Consider the following 20433-nt stretch of genomic DNA (forward strand, 5'->3'; position numbering starts at 1 on the left):
CAACGAGGACACCTAAGCCAGTGAGGAGACCCAGGAAAACTGTCTCTCTAGCCCCTTCACCCCAAAAGGAAGGGCCCAGAAAAGGGTCAGACGGATGCAGTGGGAGCAGCGAGCTTAGGAGCTGATCCAGCTGCCAGTAGCTCAATGAGAGGTTTTTTTTTTGTTTTTTGTTTTTTTTTTATAAATTGGGTCTCCAGCATAACAATTCATAAAGTGGGAGTTTTTCTCTCACACAGAAAAGACAACTATAAAGGCCAAGAGGAAACACCAACACTGCGTGTTATTTGACTGTGCCACAAACTAAAGGACACTCAAGGGGGGGCCAATACCAACGCAGCTAAGACAAACATGGAAAATCCTAGTTTCCCTCACAAATCTGCAGGGGAAAAAAGGTTGACATATGTGATACCTGTTATTATTTCTCCACACAGTCGTGCTATTTCTCCATGCTCCAAAGGACATGTGGGGTGGTACCTGGCTTGGCTTATCCATCCTCTGGCCTGCCTGGTCTCCTGGGTTCTCCCTGACATCCTACTTTCAGGAGACAACTCTTCCTCTGTCCGGGCCAGCCTTTTGTATTTGCATTGTTACAAAAAGGGCCAGAGGCTGCCTCATGTGTGTAGTTTATGTGTTTCGATGAATACCATTCATAAATATTCTCAGTTGATTCTCCAAAGCTGGCTACAGTCTTGGGTGTGGGTGCCGCGCTAGTCTGGCAGGGTTTGGAGGCAGGAAGCCCCATCACCGTACCTCCCTGTGTGAACTCCAGTGTGCGCTGCTGGTAACCCAACTGCCTTCGCTCCCGTGGAATGAAGAGCAGGACTCTCAAGTTCTGGAATGGCCGTCTGCTTGCTCACTAAGAACTTGCAAAGCCTTAAGCCAGGATTGAAAGAACGCAAGTCTGACAGTGGCCCTGACGTTCCCAGATTGAATGGCTTTAAGGAACTCCACCCCCTCGATGCCCAGAGTTACCTTCAGAACACAACGGTCATTGAATTCATCTTTTCCCACAGTATGCAATCCGAAAGTTGTTTTGATAGAAATTCACTTTCTATTTTAACTTGTTTCCAGATACTTTACTATGCTAAAGTTATAGTGGCTGTGAGCCTAATAGACTTCTGGGATAACACGGGAGACTCTTCGCTCTCAGGGTGTGAGAAAGGACTCTAGGATGACTTTAATCACTATGACCTCTGAGGAGGAGTAGGGAAGCAGCTTGGAGAGGGACCTGCGTGATCTCCCAGCCTGAGTCTCCTGAGAATGTGTGAGCCTGTTTGCAAGCTAGGCTAATCCTACCTCTCAATTACAGAAGGAAACGGATTTTAGAGGCAAGACTCAAGGTGGGCCCTCCAAGCGGAAGATCAAACACTCTGGTGCTTTCAACAAGCAAATGCTACTGCCTGTCTCGAATCGGAGGCCAGCCAGGACTGCAGGGTTTATAAACAACACTCCGCTATTTATTGGAACTGCCCACCCGAATCCAAATCTTCCCCTCTCCAAGAGCCGGCCTATTTACTACAGTTTAAGCTAGGGTTCTGCAGCCCGGCTGGGGTCTGCAATTTATTACTTGCTTCGAGAGCTCAGACCCAGAGTTTAAATGTCCCTCGTTGAAAGTTTATACCAGTCAGGACAGAAAATTATTCTCTCTGCCTAGGTTGACGCACATTACTTCTTTATTGAATTAATTATGATAAGGATCATAACTTTAAACGAGGGGTGAGGTGCTGGCTTTCCGCTGGGATTGCTTGGAGCAATTTTCATCCAAGCATTTTTGTAGAGTTATTGAGTCTGGCAGGTCTGAACTTTGGAGAGAAGTAACTTTCTCCAGAACTTGAAAGGGGTTGGACATTGATCCAGGCAAAGCTGTACCAGATTCCGTGTCTTGAGACAGGGAAATTTGCACTGCACGCTGAACAAATCACCGAGGAGCGGATGAAAGACAGCTTAGCGCCAACTCATGTGGCCCCGAGCTTGGCCTTTCCAGGGCAGGGCTGGCCCAGGGAGGGCAAGGGACAAGCTGGGACAGAAAGGTCCCCAGCAGGCCCGTCCTCCCCTTCTTCCTAATCGTTCCGTCCCAGCCTGGACTGGCGGGGTTATGCGAGTGGCACACTGGATTCTGACAGAAAGGATAAAGGACGAAGGGATGACAACAAGGAGCACAGACCCCAAGGTCACACAGAACTGAGCCATTTACCAATGATGTGACATGACTGTCCCTTCATATCTTTGTCCCCTTCCCCAGCAACTGTGGACTAATTTAAGGAGTGTGTGTGTTTGTGTGTGTGGGTGTGTGTGGGCATGTGTAGATGCGTATGCTCATGTGTGTGTGTGTATGTGTAGGTGTATATGCACGCTATTTCTCATATATATTTAATACACAAAGATGCATGTATTATATATATATTTTATGCCTACTTTGCAGATACAAGTATCTAAAACCTGTAAATTAAGGCTTAATTAAAGATAGTGATAATTACATAATTACTATTGCTATTATTACCATCAGGAAAACGCAAAAGAAGTTAATCCAGACCAATAGTTCATATTTCTTTGATCTATAATTTCTCCAGGCCTGTGTTCTGCAGGCACAGGCCTCCACGAAGTCAGCTCCATTGAGCTCTGGGATACTTCACTCTCCAAACTCCAGAGTCAGGATTTTTGTTGACCAAGCTCCCAAGTGCTATATGGCCATTCCTGAATGCTTTTGAACTGGGCCCACTCACACTGGTACTGGATCTCTGTTGTCTGTTAGTAAGCTTGGCCAGGGAAGAAGGGATATTCTCCAACACACCATCGCACGTAGGTAATAAGTAAGCACTGATGGATGAAGCCTAGCCCACAACTCAGACCCGGGTGATCATGTAAATTATCAATCACAGCACAAACAAGGGCAATTATGGGACATTGAAAGGGGCTCATAGTTACTCTGGGACAACGTGCACAATGAGGGGTTTTTTTTCAGCTATCCATGGAATGTGTAGGTCTAAGACCACATTAACCATCCACAGCAATGTTAGAGATGGGTGAGGAATGTAGTTCAGTGTATAGAATGCTTACCTAACACACACAAAGCCCTGGGCTTCACACTACAGCTTCATTAAACACACACACACACACACACACACACACAACATACACACAAATGAACTATACATGGCTATAATCCAGCATTTGGGAAGTAGAGACAGGAGGATCAGAAATTCAAACTCATCATGGGCTGCTCAGCAAATTCAAGGCCAGCTTGGCCTAGCTAAAATCTTATTGAGAGAGAGAGAGAGAGAGAGAGAGAGAGAGAGAGAGAGAGAGAGAGAGAGAGAGAGAACTGAAGAGATGGCCCAGTGGTTAATACCACTTGCTGCCCTCATAGAAGTTTGATTCTCAGCAGCCACATGGTCTCTCGCTGCCACTGCCACTGTAACTCTAGATCCAGGAGATCCAACACCCTCTTCAGGACCCCAACAGGAACATAAGCAACTGAGACTGGCTCTTTCTTGAGTCTTCTGCTCTCAGAATTCGTAGGGTCAAAGCCATGTTGCCTGCAGTTTTCAATCTATCACAAAGAGGGTACCACGTCTGGGAACAAGGCAGGGCAGGTCGTAGGAACAGTGAGCCGGTATGAGCAGGCAGTCTGGCCAGAGGGCCACCCATCATTGCCCTAGAGTCTGGGACCTGAGTCAAGCCATGCTCCTGCACCAGAAGGCCAGAAGGGCCTCTTCCTCCCTGAGGGCTAGCAAGAGGTGAACATGGGGCAGATATCGGGTTTCTCAGCTTCCTACAGGGCAGGGCAAATGAGACTGTTTGGTCTCAGAGGGGCTATAAGAGAGTGTGTCAACAGGTTCCAGGGGGCTTGAGAGCTGCATGGAATGTGACACGAGAGGCAGCATGTCAGACTTTGAACAAGGTGACCTGCTTCATCATTCACCATCCATCTCCATGCACAGAGCTAAAGCCCCTTTTCAAGGGAAAAGGGAAAGAACCTTATTCACATTAAAATGTGAATAACTAAATGTTCCTGGTAAATTACACTTCATAGAAAACATGTATATAGAAATTTTCAATATAGGCTTCCAGTCACCGCCTCTGTCAATGTTTCAATGTGTGTGGGGACGTGAAGACATGGTTCCCCATCCTACCCAGACTACTGAGTATTTCTTGAAACCTTTTCTTCCCACCAGCCAGTTATGCTACCTGTAGGCCACTTAAACATCCCCCATTTTATTTATTTAGCTGTCTTAAATTCATCCTTCAGATTTCACTCCAACTATGACATCCTCCAAGTTTTCCCACACCCGCCCACCCTGCTCTGGCGGTACTGGTACATGTGCACTCTTCCAGAGAGTTCCTAGCTATGCTAAGCATCCTCACTGTCTTGTCTCGTCCCTTGGCCTGACAGATCCTTGAGGGTAGGGCCCGGTTGACATCAGAAACCTTTCCCCAATGCCTAAGGAGGCCAGATCCCCATGCAGGAATGAATGAAGCCTGGCGACATGGATGAGAACCTGTGACATAAATGTATACCCTAACGGGTGCTCTCCCCACCCCCAAAGGTTCTCACTAATTTTCTAGCAGTCATTTTGTCCATTGTTGCTTGCCGAGGGGGCAAACAGAATCAAGAGTTTGGAGACCACAATGGCGGACACCCTGTACCACTCAGCACAGAGTCCCTGGAGATGCATGTGCTGAAAGATGATAAAACGAGTTAGTGAGTTATTGTGCACAGGCAATGGCCTCCCAGGCCTGCAGGAGTTCCTGCTTGCCACCCCACTCATCACTTCTGGCCAGGCTGATGGCCTTTTGGATCCCATGAATTACTATTCACAGCAACAGCCACTTCTTTTACCTCCAGGCCTAGAGTCTGTCCAGGGCCAGAGCCTGTCCAACAAGCACATCAGGAGCTGCCCAGAATATACCAGCCCTAAGCAGATGTGCCTATCTGTCCACCAACCAACAACACACACAAGCAAGCAAGCGCGCGCACACACACACACACACACACACACAAATACACACTCATATACACACATACTCACACACACATATACAAATACACATACACACACTCACACACATACTCACACATGTGCTCACACACATATATAGACACACATATACAGGCATGCACACACATGCACATACATGCTGTTGTATGTATTGGCTTTAGATATATCCTATGTGGGCGTGAGTCCTGACTTCATGCATATTTCCAAGTGGGGGGACCTTGGGCAAGGTACTTAACCACTCGTGTCTCTATTTTCTCATCCAAAATTGATAGGGAAATAATCCTTCAAACCTCATAGGAGTGGGCTAAAGATTAAAGCCACCTAATGGTGTTTAGCCATTGTAAGGATGCTAATGAATGCCAGTAGTCATTACTCTGTGCCCCGTGTGTAACCCCACTCTCGATCCTTGGTGATTCTCGGTCATGGGCTCTCATAACTTAGAGATGCCCAGAGAGAAAACGTGACTCATCTTCAGTCAGCAATCATGTAATGGGTACCTATAATGTGCCAGGCCCTAGGGAAGCAGGGTGGGGCAGGACCCTGCACTGTCTTGCACGCACAGCCAAGTTTGGATACAGAAAGGGTGATTGACATGATGGAGGTCAATGGCAAGTGCTGTAGTAAGCCGGGCAGGGTGAGGCAGCGAGGGGAGTAGTCATTTAGCTGTAGGAAATCCGGGAAGGCTTCTTGGAGGAGAGCGCAATGAAGTATCAGCAGTTGAGTTCCAAGTCAGTCATACAGGGTGAGGAGACTGGGAGGCAGACCGGGCTGTGGTGCTGTGTGTTATCAGAGCTGATTATACCAACCACCACACACGCTAACCGCCACCCCTGAGTGCTTGCCCTGCCTCAGGCCCACGCCCGACATGTTATCTCCAGGAGAGAGGGAGGCCGGGCGGGTTCTCTTTACAGTGGGATTCTCTAGACCAGGGCTTCTCAGCCTTCCTACTGCTGCGACCCTTCAATATAGTTCCTCGTGCTGTGGTGACCCCAACTGTAAGATTCTTTTTGTTGCTACCTCACAACTGTAATTTTGCTGCTGTTATGAGTTGTAACGCAAATATCTGATATACAGGATATCTGATATATGAGCCCCCTATGAAAGGGTTTTTCCGCCCACAAAGAGGCCACAGCCTGTGTGTTGGGAACTGCTGTTCTAGACCCTAAGAGGTCGTGACAATGGTTTGTAGAACCAATAAAGCTCAAATACCGCTATGAAGTTTGGTCAAAAAATAATCTCCATTTTACAGAGAAGGAAACTGAGGCACGGAGAAATCAAGTGAGTCATGGAAGGAGGCCCCATGTAGACTTATGCACAGAGGGGCTTGGGACCAAGCTTTGCCAGTGGTCATGGCCCTCCTCATAACTCTCCCCCCCCCAAACACACACACACTAGCCAAGTTCACCACTCAGATCCTCTGTGGATGAAGCTGGCCTTTAGAGATGTCCGCAGTCAAAGCAGCTTGTCCACAGGACACGGGGACACCCACCCCCACAGTGGGCTCTGTGGACACGGGAGCAGCAAGATGCCCACTGGCCACCCTGCCCATGGCCAGGTCTGCTGGCCCAGCAGCCTGTGTTTACAGTTCTCCCTCTGTCTGGAGATGCAGATTGAAATTATCTCCTTCCAGCCGTGTCAGCCTGTCCTGAGCTGTGCTCCAAGCCCCAGCACCTCCCGGCACACCCCGGGGTAGTCCCAGCTGGAGCCTGATAACCACGGCTGTGTGGTGTGGACTCTGACAGGCTGGGAAGAGAAGGCCACCCCCTCCCATGACCTAGACGGCAGCAAAGCTACTGCTCAAGCGCAGGGGTGGGGGTCATGCCAAGCCTGCCCCAGAGGTGCAGAGTGCATTAACTTCTAAAGAGTCTACTGTTGGCCTCGGGTATGTACATGGCAGTGCAGGTCACCTGATAGGCAGGTGACTTCCAGGGAACACAAGATGCAAGTCCTCCCCATCCTTCACTGTCAAAGTTGCTCTCTTTGTGATATAAGCATTTGCTATGTAGCCCTGAGCTGACTCTTTTCCCTCTCTGGGCCTTAGATACTTCATCTGTGCCGTGAGAGACTAGGCCAGGTGATGCTACGTGACATACAGGGGTTTGTGTATGCCAGGCTCTTCCTAGATCCCTGGGGATAAAAACTGGACCTTATTCTTACCTATGGCCAAAGCAGCCAGGAACAAATGTCTGGCGCTTAAAAGTACTCAAGGGGTTGATTGAATACATGATCTACACCTCCCTGCTCTTCTTCTTTTCTAGGTTCAGCTCCACTTCAAGTAGCCAGGACAGTTGGAGCCAACTGGAGTGTCCTCAGAAGTACAGGTCTCAGTGGAAACCATTCACAGTGCTGTAGGAAGTCAGGAGCTGGTGACAGCCACTATGGTTCTGTTGTCAGGTGTTCTCATCTGCAGTAAGCTCTCAAGAGCAAATAAAAAAAGTGGATGGGCCCCTTCCAGAAGCATGCTAAGTCATCTTCTAAGTCACGGAAAACAAATTTCTCTGAGGCTCCCATAATCCTCACCATGGGTCCCTGCATGGGAAGGAGATAGGGCAAGCTTCCCAGCATGGAGACGAAGGCATAAGACCAAGGTCATGTCTCCAAGGTGACAGGAGGTGCTGAGACAGGGCACAGTCTTGCCAATACTGTATGCCACATCTGTGCTGAGCTAAGGTGTCCACCAGTACGTAGAGGAAGGTCCGGGCTTCTTCTGACACCACGGTACAGAGGCAGGGGTGCCAGTGGTATGAACCGTGAAGCAGGCACTCAGGAGCTACACTTGGCCTAGAACCAGTGGCCAAAGCTAGAAGCTTCTGAAGAACTAACATAAGCTAAGAGTCAAAACACAAAACAAAGACACTGAACCAAACGGCTGGAGCGGGACATGGCGTTGACTCCTAATTGTACTTGAACATTCTGATGAGGACTTTTACTCCTGAGGGTACTGTGGATTTGATATTCTTTAAGCATTAAAAAGGCCAAGTGTCTTTTTAAATGCAGAGGGGAATTGGGAGTAGTAGGACTGCTGATGTCAGACACGATGAGGGGACAGCATCTCAGTCTGAAGAGGCAGCGTTGTGCCGTGGCAGCTTCTGGCAGTAGGCTGACACCAACACGGTGAGGTCTCAGGGCTGAGGCAACAGAAAAAACAAGCCACCAGCCCAGCATGAAAGCTGGGCTCCTTGAAAGCCTACACCCTCAGCAAAAAACATAGAGTTGGAGAACAAAATGTCTGCCACCAGCAAAGGGAGACAAGACGACGCAAATATGTTGGCTCATGTCCAAGTAGAGAAGTGAAAAAGTAAAATGAGAGGTGTGCTGACACACAGACCTAATCACAGCCTGCACTCCATGAGTCTGGGATTTAAATTTACCCACCTGCTCATCCAGGAAAACAGGCAGTCCCAAGCAAGTAGCTGTCTGGAAGTCACAAGCCATCCTGTGGGCCTCGCAGGCTCCCTGTAGAGTCAGAGTTGGGCAAGTAGAGCTCAAAGAAAACTAAGTAAGACACCAGAGAACAGCAAGATGAGCTGCTGAGAGAGCCCCGGGAAGGACCCAAGACTCTGGACTGGTCAAAAAACAGGTGAGATTTCTAAGTTTGAAACATTTAATGAAGTAAAACCGAGAATTGAAAACTCAATCCAGACACAGCGACTTAAACGCAACCATTTAGGAAATAAACAAAACCTCTTCAAATAGAAGCAAATTACTCAAATGTAAGTCTGAAGAGACGATGAAACAACTGAGCAGAGACTGGTGAGTGGGGGTGGGGCAGGGGTGGCTGCAGCTGAAGCAGTAACACTGCAGCCTAGGCACCAGTGGAAGGGGAAGCCCTTGGTCCTGCCAAGGTTGGACCCCCCAGTGCAGGGGAATATGGGGGGTCAGTAAGGGGATGGATGGGGAATACCCATATGGGGGAGGGGGAGGGATGGGGACTTATGGACAGGAAACTGGGAAAAGGAATAACATTTAAAATGTAAGTAAAAAAATATATCTATGGTAGAGCGCTTGCCTAGCAAGCGCAAGGCCCTGGGTTCGGTCCCCAGCTCCTAAAAAAAAGAAAAAAAAATATATCTAATAAATAAATACATACATACATACATATTTTGGGGGAGTGGATGGGCAGGGGGACACCCTTATAGAAGAAGGGGAGAGGAAAGGAGAAGGGGCTTATGTCTGGAAAAAAAAGAAAAAAAAAAACAGGAAATGCCAGAAAGCCACACACATAACAAGAGGCAAGGCTGGGAAGCCTGACAGGTGCTAACGGAACCGTCTGAAGAGGAGATTCGGAAGCGGTCCATCTCTGATGGCTAGCATTTCCAAGACACATGAAATCTCTTGATTCAGAAATCTCTGAAGAGGGAAAGGGACTCGTGAGCAGACACACCATGGTGAAAGTACAGAGGACAAGAAAGATCTTCAGGGCGCTGAGGATGCTGGGTACTAGGGAGGCCTCTGTACCACAACACCGATGTGAGGGGCAGTGAGGTAGCAGCTTTGGCATACTGATGGCCTGTGCAGAATCCTAACCCAGGCCTAACTCACTCAGGACCAAGAGCATAAGAATCTGCTCAGACTAAATACATGCTTCACTAAAGGACAAAAAAAGAAAAAAGGCAAATAGTTCCAGAAAGACGAGCGAGGGAACGAGAGGCATTTCTTGTTTTGCTTTTAAGATAGCCTCCTGTTGCATAGCCCAGCTTGGCCTTGAATTCACCATCCTTCTGCCTCCACCTCCCAAGGGTTGAGATGATAACACACGCCAGGCTCATGAGAGGGAATTGAAAACAAAGAAAATGCTAACAACAATGGCTCATGTTGGGATAAAAATTAATTTGGAATGGAATTCATGGTCAGTGAAAGCAAGAGAGACAGAATGGTTGGGGGAGGGTGTCTGCCTTTACTTATTAAAAGCTCCTTCTAAATCTCGAGGAGGAATCAGGAAAATGAGAGTGAACTGTCTAAGTCGATTAAAGGAAGCAAACGGAATTTCAGAAATCTGACTCAAAGCTGACCTTGAGGATCTGAGTCTGTGCAAGAGGCAGGAATTCTGCCAGGGCAGACTCTCCTGCTGGCACTTTTAGTGAACACAAAGGTCAGGGTTCCGTGAAAATGGTGGGAAGTGTGTCGTCCCGTTACTCCGGTTGCTCCAGAGGACACCTTGCCATTGGCTACCTGGCCTTCCTCTTTCATTATGGGCACTTATCTTCAGAAGCGTCTTGAATGCCCAGTAATAGAGAAATGGTTGGGGGAATGGATGTTTCTGCGTAGTACAAAGCAGGCCAGAAGAAATCAATCCACTGTGTTCCATTGTCTATTACTCAACACCTGCAACACACATATGCACACATGCACACCCTCACACACACATGCACACACTCATACATACATACACATACCTGCACACACACAAAGACACACATATACTTTCACACACTCACACACATGTACAAACACACACATGCACACACTCACACACACACACACACACTCATACACACATACACATACCTGCACACACACAAAGACACACATACACACTCACACACTCACACACGTACAAATGCACACACACATACACACACACCTGTACACACACACAGAGACATATACATGCACAAACATATGCATACACTCACACATGCACACACACACATGAGTGTGCATACACGCACACACACATGCACAAATGTATACACCTATACCCACACAGATACTCATTTATACTCACACATCTATACACACACACACACACACACACACACACACACACACACACACACACCAAGGAAGAGTTCTTTCAAGCCCAGAACAAGGCCCTGGCATTTCAAAGTGTACTCTGTATGTAAATGAACTGAATTGAAAGAAGCAAACTACCCCAGAGAAGCTGCAACAGAACAGATGTAGACATTTCTTTTAGAAAAAGAAGCTAAGAGAAGAAACTGACCCTTAGAGATGTTCCATCCACACAGCAAGATGAAAGGACACTAGCCTGGCCCCCATCGCATGAGACGTAAGTGTACACCCTCCTTCATTCCTGCATACCCAGAAACCTGGGAGTTTATGACCAGACTTGAGATGGCAAATCACAAAACCGAGGTGAGAGAAGGCCAGCCAAGCTGTCCTCTCCCTCATCTCCTTCCCCCAGTTATCAGCTCTCTACTTCCTGCCTGACAAAACTTGTCAAGCATGTTTTAAAAGCTCCTATCTTTGAGAAGAGTTATGGAGGACAAGGAGCCTGGATCACCCAGAGGACCATAGTGACCAGGCAGCTCTCCATCTCTGCCCTGGATTCCTAGAAAGGAATGTTTTTTGTGTGTGTGTGTGTGTGTGTGTGTGTGTGTGTGTGTGTGTGTATGCACACGCATGTCTTAGTTACTTTTCTATTCCCATAACAAAACATCATGACCAAGGCAACTTATAAAAGAAAACATTTAGTGGGTTGGGGATTTAGCTCAGTGGTAGAGCGCTTGCCTAGGAAGCGCAAGGCCCTGGGTTCGGTCCCCAGCTCCGAAAAAAAGAACCCCCCCCCAAAAAAAGAAAACATTTAATTTGAGGCTCACTGGCCATCTTTAATCCCAGTATTCAGAAGGCAGGGGCAGGAAGATCTCTGAATTCAGGGCCAGCTTGATCTACAGAATGAGTTCCAGGACAGCTAGGACTACAAAAAGAAACCTTGTCTTAAAGAAAAAATAAATAACTTGGGGCTCATGGTTACAAGGTTAGATAGAGTCCATGGCTACCATGCAGGAAACATGGCAATAGGACAACAGGCATGGCTCTGGAGAAGTAGTAGTTGAGAGATCATACCTGATCCACAATCAGACAGAAAGAGAAGGCACTAACTAAAAATGCAACTTCGAAACCCTTCCAATAAGCCCACACCTTCTAATCCTTCCCAAACAGTTCCATCAACTGGAGACCAAGTATTCAAATATGTCAGCCTATGAGGGACATTCTCATTCAGACCACCACAGTGTGTGCATACATTTATTCTCTTTCTCCAACAAGACTACTCCCCTCCCACACAAAAACTGCCTCGCACTAGATTCTGAGCACATTTTTGAATGCTGAAAAATAATCACTTCTTTTCTACACCTTGTTCCTTACCCATTCCTTCTCACACCTGTGCCTGGTGGTCCATATTTTATTAGAAGATTAATATAGCCCTGCCCACAACAAGCTGCTTCTTACTTCCTTAACCTTATTCAGTGTGGTCCCAAATATCTGGGACTCCTGCCCTGTCTGTCCTGGTCAACAGTCATTTGTCTTCTGGATTAAGCTTGAGAGTCATTGCCTCTGTGAAGTTTTCCTTGACAGTCCTACATTCTAAGCTGGGCTAGCTGTTTCTCTTTGAGATTTCCGTCACTCAAGTTATGTGTATTGTGGACCTTACAGCAATTATCAAGCCATTACAGCATGCCTCCAGTCTTTCAGGATTAGTACTAAGCGGGTACCTTCTATTACCTTTGCTTGCTTTGAGACAGGGTCTCACTGTGTAGCTAAACCTGTCCTCAGACTTGATTGTGACTTCTAAGTGGTGGGACTACAGGCATGTGCCACTAAACCGTGCTTGTGTAATGGGTTCAGTCTCTGACTCTCCTATGATACATCTGTAGCTGCTTTGAGTCATTCTTCCTCCTTTGTGATCACATAACTAACGCCTTTTCGGCTAGCAATGTGCCCAGCTCATCAATAACATACTCCACAAGTACACGCTGACTAGTGGGAGCTCGTGAGGGAGACCACAAGAACCCTCTTTACATGATGACTGTTGCACCTAGAAAGCAGATTTTATGCTCCGTCATTCCTCCAGCCTGAAATGTTAACATGGTGGATAGGAGCACCCTAGTCATCTTCAACTGTGAGACAGTCTTCCGAAGATCAGCAGACCTACAATGGTCACTTTTAAAAACTAGAGAGAGATCCACTTCTGAGGTGGTGACATAAGCTCTTGGCCCAAGCCTCTCACCATGTCTATCTGTTGACCGTAGATAAAATAAAAGCTACAACAATCTCAAGACACTGGAAAACAAAAAGTGGAGGGCGTATTTGGAAGGAGAGAAAGGTGACATTTGGAAGGAGGGAAGGGACTTGAGTGACTGCATCTTTCTGTACAGTAGTTCACAGTCATCTTGCGTAGGCACAGAGCAACAGGCATCATGGGGGCTAGCTAAATCTCTTGCAGAAAACCCAGAGTTTGTCTCATTCGAAATAAAACAAAGAACAAAACTCAGGAAAACCTCCGAGCTGGGGAAAAAATGAGCAATTCTAGAGAAGTCAGAGACTGGAGCTGTGGGCTCTTGGCACAAGCTATGAGCCCCTGGATATCAGTGAACCAATGTACTCACAGGGCAGGCTCCAAACCGTCCAGATAGTGACTGAAGAAACCAGCTGAGCTTTGGATTGCAACCCTGAGACACTCTTTGCAGACTAAATCCAACAGTTTAATTTGCCGAAGAAAAACGAAACATGAACACTCTACATAATTAAATAACATAGTCTTCACCTCCTTATTATTCCTTCATTGTCCGGGGCACCAAAAATTATTCACTATGCAAAGAATGTGAAAGATGACAAATTTCCAAAGGAAAAGCAGCCAGTGGAGATGTCGGAATCAGCAGTCAGGGACTTTAGAGCCGTCCTAACTGTCCTTGTACTGAAGCACTTCTGCTACTGGATCTTGGAGTGAGAGGACTGGGAAACTCTAGGGATCCTAAAGACTCCAGCTTCCTCTAACGTTGCTGAGTCTGGGCAAGGCACAAGGAAACACAGCACTCAGTCAACTGGGCACTAGTGTAGTTACCAGTCAGAATGCGTGTACACAACTGCATAGCCCTTTTCAGTCCAGATCACAGTTTCCACACTGTGAGTGTCCTGGGGTCTAAACCTGCAGTAGGATCTGTACCCCAGCCTGGAAACGCTCTGTCTGGATGGTAACCCCAACAGCCAACGCTGCCTCACCTTCGTCTTCAAGTGCAAGAGGAAGCATTGGCTGCTGGAGAGGCATCTTCAGTGTTGAGGCTCTGGCATTATGCAGAAAAACGGAACGTCCGAGATCTGGTTCTGTAAGACCAACGCCAGGCAGTAGTAGTACTTGGCTCACTGGCAATAGCATACAGGACTCTGATAAGCACCAACACCTTGCTGCCTGCCACTGGTCACAACATAGCTGACATCTACCCCATGAGCCTTCTGTGGGATTGCTAAGATATATTTCTTCTCTTCCCCTTTACATGGGTAAGTCCCGCCCTCCAGACAAGAAGGCATGACTTTAGTATACACAGTGATGGGCAGTAATGGGAGGTGCATGCCTACAACACAAAGTCCTCTTTCCCACTTGGATTTCCATTCCTCTAATCATGCAGGCATCACCACCCGTCCTTTCCACCTGCCCCATGCCATCCCATTATCCAACACCCCCTCTTTTGCTTGTGATTGAGGAATGTCCATTTCTATCAGCGAATGAGCTCTCGGAGCTTCGAGCATGATTCTCTAGAGCCAAAAGCTTGCTGTAAAATAGAAGTCAGCCATGGGAAGACAGGACACAGCTGTGATCCAAGAAAACATCCTCTAATGTTCACCTCTCCTCTCCCAACAAGACCGACTGCTGTGACTGTCTGAAGAAGCTCTCCAACCGCCAACATAAAACACCATCTAGGCAAAGGAAATTGAAACCAACTAGCCTGGTTGGCAGCTTTTCTTTTTTAAAAAAAAAAAAAATCCTTCTGAAGGCAGGCAAAGCAGTCGCTTTAGAACCTGAGAGCTGGAATGCATTTAAAGTCTCTGAGGTTGTCCAACCGGAACCTGCCTATCCAGAGAGCCCACCTCATTCCCGGGGATCTGACAAGCTGATTGAGCCCCTACAGGAAGAGAAACGGGCTGGTGATTGCAGATATCCAGTGTCAGCTCATTGTTGGGAAGGAAGCTGTCAGAACAGACCTCCCTGGAGTCCTGGGACCTCTGGTTCTTATTTTCCCCTTGGAGCTGGGAGGATGGTAGGGGCAGTAGCCGGGAGTCATCACCCAACTGGACATTCAAAAATCAGACGCCATTGGCCCAGAATCTCCTCGCCTAGAGGGCTCAGAGCAAGGAAGCAGAGACCATCAAAGGCTATTTTTCTCGGCAGTTCCCATGGCAGCCTATTTTGTTATTTTAAATTTCATTATGATTTACCATTTAACGTGAGACTTGTCCTCACAACAGTAAAAGAATGCACAAAGCAGGGCATCCGAGTGTGAACTAGATGCAACACGGCAGAGCTGTAGGACCCATCTTTCTTCCTTCAACGCTATACTCAGCCAGCTTCCGGGGCCTCCTGAAAGCACTGTTCTATCCTGGCCTCTGACAACCTAAGCAGTTCACACGCTCTGGTTTCATGTGTCCCCAATTTCTTTTTCTATTAATTAGTTAATTAATTAATTAACTTATTTATTTTCCTTTCTTTTTTCTTTTTCAGATGTATTTATTTTTGTATGAGGGCTCTATCTGCATGCACACCTGCGTGCCAGAAGCAGGCATCGGATCCCCATTACAGATGGTCAAGAGCCACCATGTGGTTTGCTGGGAATTGAACTCAGGACCTCAGGAAGAGCAGCCAGTGCTCTCAACTGCTAAGCCCCGTGTCTCCCAAATTTCATATATTGAAACCTTAATTCAGTGTGAGGCAGGAAGCCTTCCAGGAAAACTATTATCAATGATATTCAAATGGCACTTTTTCCTCTTTTTTTCAGCTAAAACTTGAAGAAAGCTGAGCGTGCCTATAGGTGCTCCTGTCCCCCATCTATGATTCAAGTTAAGCCTGTCCAGACGTGTTCATGTCCATAAGCGTAATCTTTCAGACATGCTCCACAACACAGCTAAGCAGGCCTGAATGTGACTATTGTCTTTCCTTCTTCAACTATATCCTTAAGACAAACATGATTGGAATCACCCTTATTAACTGAGCATGCTCAGAAATGTGTTGGGACCTAAAAGCTTTCCTATGTGAGCCACTTGTTCTGTGGAAAATATCTATATTTCTCTGCTGGGAGAGCAATGTCTTGGAAATAGCTCCCATCTGTCCTTACCCACCCAGGTCGCTACTCTTTCTCCTTGGCTGTCCTTACTTTGTGCTTACCAGGAGCAGGACTCATCATGTATGATTATAACATGTCAATGGTCTTTAGGGGTGGGTCTCAGAGAGAATTAGAGTTCCTGAGTTCATGAGGTTCTATTAGGGGTTCTATTGCTGTGATTAAAAACCCCATGACCGGAAACAACTTGGGGAAGAAAGGATCTGTTTCCGCTTACAACTCTAGGGTCACACTCCATTGCTGAGGACCTTAAAACAGGAACTCAAGCAGGGCAAGAACCTGGAGGCAGGAGCTGAAACGGGCCGTGGAGTACACTGCTTGCTGGCTTGCTCATCATGGCTTGCCCAGCCTGCTTTCTTATAGCACCCAGGATCACCAGCCCAGGGGTGGCACCACACACATCAATCATCAATCAAGGAAGTGTCCAGAAAACTTGCACACAAGGCCAGTCTGGTGGAGGCATTTTCTCAGTTGAGGATTCCTCTTTCCAAATAACTCTAGCTTGTATAAAGCTGACATAAAACTAACAAGCACAGACTTAATGATTTGCTGCTGCTGCTGCTGGTGATGATGATAATGATGGTGATGATGATGGTGGTGGTGGTGATGATGGGTGGTGGTGGTGGTGGTGGTGATGGTGATGGTGGTGGTGGTGGTGGTGGTGGTGGTGATGGTGGTGGTGGTGGTGGTGGTGGTGGTGGTGGTGGTGGGGGTGGTGGTGGTGGTGATGATGGTGATGATGGTGGTGGTGGTGGTGGAGAAGAGGAAGAGGAAAAGGAGCAGAGTCCCTATTAAGCATCTTGGCCTGTCTTGCCATGTGATTCTCTATGTCTTGGTGCAGGAAGAAACTCCTCACCAGATGCCAGGTCATGCCTTGAGTTCTCAGGCTCCAGAACCATTAGCCCACCTGACCTCAATTCTGACTGCAGGCATCTAGTCTATGGCACTTAAGTGTAGCAACAAGAAGACATCATGAAAGTGAAATCACACAACATTTGTCTTTTCCTTACTGGTATTTTTCACTTAGCATAACGTGCTGAAGGCTCATTCATGTTCTAGCACACCTCAAAGTTCACTTCCTGTTTAAGGCTCAATAGTACTCCTCTGTGTGTGTGTGTGTGTGTGTGTGTGTGTGTGTGTGTGTGTGTGTGTGTAGCATATTTTCCTTATTTACTTACCCTCTGTCATTTGGGCCATTATACATCTTAGCTACCGTGAGTAGTCCTGAAATGAACACGGTAGTGCTAGCCCTTCAGTAGCCTGTCTTCAGTTATTGTGGACATTCAGAGTGGGGCCACCATATATCAGATGTAGTTGTAGTTTTAATTTTTCAAGGAACCCCTACACTGTACCAATCTTCTCCAACTGCTGCCCATTCCCACCAACCGTGTATGAGGGATCCAGTTTCTCTGCTGAGTGTCCTGTCTGTCGTTCAGTTGATAATGGCTGTGCTGACAGGCATGGGGGGAGGGGATCTCACTGTGGGCTTGATTTGCATTTTTCAGGTGATGAGTGAAGCTGAGACTGTTTTCATGTGTCTGGTGGCCACCTGCGAGCCTTCTTCAGAGACAGCTGTTCAGGCCTCACCTGATTTTCCTATGAGACAACAGAGTATCTTGCTATAGAGCTACAGGAATGAATGCCTTGTGTACTTTGGAGACTGACCCTCTGCCAGATACATGGTTCACAAATATCCTCCCATTCCCTCAGCTGCTTTTCACTGTTTTCCCCTTCACTGTGAATCATTTAGAGTTGATATAATCTCACGTGACTTTTTTAGCTACTTGTGATTTTGATGTCATGTGTGTATGTGTGAAATAATTTGCATATGGCCAGTGTTATAGATGTTTTTACTATGTTTTCTTCTGTAATGTTTACAATGGCAGGTCTTTCTTTCTAAGCCTTCACCTAAAGTATTTATTTGCTATTTTACAATTATTATTAGTTCCTTGAGAATTCTGTAAGAGGTATTTTGATATTTATCTTTTTATTTGCTATAAGAGCCTGATTTTGCTGTTTTGCATTTCAGAAGCCAGTTTCCCCAACACCATTTGTGGAGGCTAATTTTGTATGTGTGTTCTTAACGTTGACTGTATATATCTGCACATATAACTCTGGATTCTCCATTCCGCCCCACTGGTCTTTATGTCTTTCTGTATGCCAGTGCAATTCTGCTTTGGTTAAAAAATATTAGTAATGTGCTTTTTAAATGTCACAAGATAAAAAAAGATTATATATGGGGTTGGGGGATTTAGCTCAGTGGTAGAGCGCTTGCCTAGGAAGCATAAGGCCCTGGGTTCAGTCCCCAGTTCAAAAAAAAAGAACCAAAAAAAAAAAAAAAGATTATATATGAAGTTCCTGCTGGTGGCATCATAATCCATAGTGAAAAGAACTCTTAAAAGAAACAAGGCTCTGATACCCACCCTGCCATTTCTAACACTGTCAGTCCAAGTCAAAGCAAAGAGGCAAGAAGAACAAAGTGTCCAAACAAGAAGTGGGACTAACCCTATTTGCAGATGGCAGGCAGAATACTCAATAAAATGGTAACAACTAATAAAATAAGCCCAGTAATGTTGCAAGATGCATACATATAACACACAAAACTGCTGTGTCACTACACACTAAAAACAGAATATATGGGAAGTAAATTAGGAAAATGTCTCCTCTATGAGAGCATCAAAAGTTAATGAAAGTTTCGAAGTAGGGCGGCACCTGAGAAGGACACAATGGCCTCAAGCTTCCTGAGGTTGGAGTCACAGCATCCAGAAAACAGTTCATCAGTGAGGTAGCTACAGGAGCGGGGTGGGGATGAAGTTCAGTACTGGACAGAGACTAGGAGAGACAGATGCTGGCTACTGAAACAGGGACTGAGAGAGCACAGCAGCTCTGAGCCTGTGCAGCAGAGGGAAATGCAAGAAGGGGGCAGGGTGGCGTGGGGCTGGGGGTGGGGACAAACTCACTGGAGAACACGTGATCCAGAAGCTGATGTAGAAGGGAAAGGCAGAGTGAGTTCAGTGGGTCTGGAAGCTGCATAGGTGGGTGGCCAATGCTCTGCTAAGTATGTAGTGACAGGGATTCAAAAGATCCCAACCAAGCCTGCTGCTTTAGGAACTGTCCCTACAGTTCCCTCTCTCCTGGTGCACAGCAGTATGGTCATACTGTCTCTTAGTGACCCAGAATGATCCTGGCAGAACCACTGCAGCAAGCTCATTGAAAACAAAACAAAGCTAACACAACAACAACAACAACAACAACAACAACAACAACAACAACAACAACTTGCATGTGTTGGCTTCAGGTTAATAACATGGAATGGTGTGGAGTTCACTTTCTTCTTGATTCTGGTGGCTTGGGCAGCCAGCTAGACTGTTAGGACTGATCAAGAACTTGCAGTTGTGAACACAGACTGGCCTCTTAGAACCATAGTCACAGGCAGTAAAAAAGTATATGTAGCAGGCTGTCCCACCTCACCCAGCAGCCTACTGCTCATCTGCTGTGGGCTTCATCGGGTCCCTGGGAGCCAGATGAGCATCAGACTGTGGTTCCAGCCCTGAAGGCACGCTGAGCTAATCTGTGTGGCGTAAACAAACCCTGGTGAGCAGGGGCATAAAGACAGCTAGTCTAACCAGCTCCAGCAGCATTCCACACTGCCCCCCACTGAATTAGAGAGCAACAGAAGGGGTGACTGTTCAAGTGTTTGCTCTCTCCACGGACACACAGCTCAGAAAGAACAGGCGGAATGCAGATGACAGGAGCTAGTAGCTTCTACTCCTGCCTACACCCTCAACCAGTACTTCTTTTCTTTTTTCATATGCTGTGTGTGTGTGTGTGTGTGTGTGTGTTTAAATGTGTGTGCATTTTTTTATGTGTCTATTGTATGTGTTCGTGCTTTTTTCTTTTTTTCTTGAAACGTGTTTTCCTTACTTCTTAGATCTGCTTCTCTCTATTCTTTGTCTTTCTCATGTAACAATGTCTTTCAGGTGTCTTTCTTTTCCTTTTCAGTTTTGTAACCATACCTTTGCCTTTCACTTGCTTTATCCCTTTCCACCTTCTGGATCTCCTCACCTTTATTTTATTTTCCATCTCTCATCGCCTTCCCCCTTCCTTACCTTGTCTCTCTTTGTTTACTATCTTTCATGATTTTCTAGTTGATGTCACTTCTTCCCCTGCCATCTCTGTAGTTGCGGTTGTGGGTGTCACAGGTGGCGTGCATGGTTTTTACTTCTGTTTCTGGTCCCTACTGTTAGCTGCTATTGCTGACACTTAATTCCTCCTTGCCACGTGGTGCTGGAGGTGGAACACACCGACTCTGCCATTGAGCCATACCCTCAGGCCACCTAAGAGGCCGCACATCCTGCTGT

The sequence above is a fragment of the Rattus rattus genome, chromosome 8, assembly GCF_011064425.1.
Source record: "Rattus rattus isolate New Zealand chromosome 8, Rrattus_CSIRO_v1, whole genome shotgun sequence".
Classification (NCBI taxonomy): domain Eukaryota; kingdom Metazoa; phylum Chordata; class Mammalia; order Rodentia; family Muridae; genus Rattus; species Rattus rattus.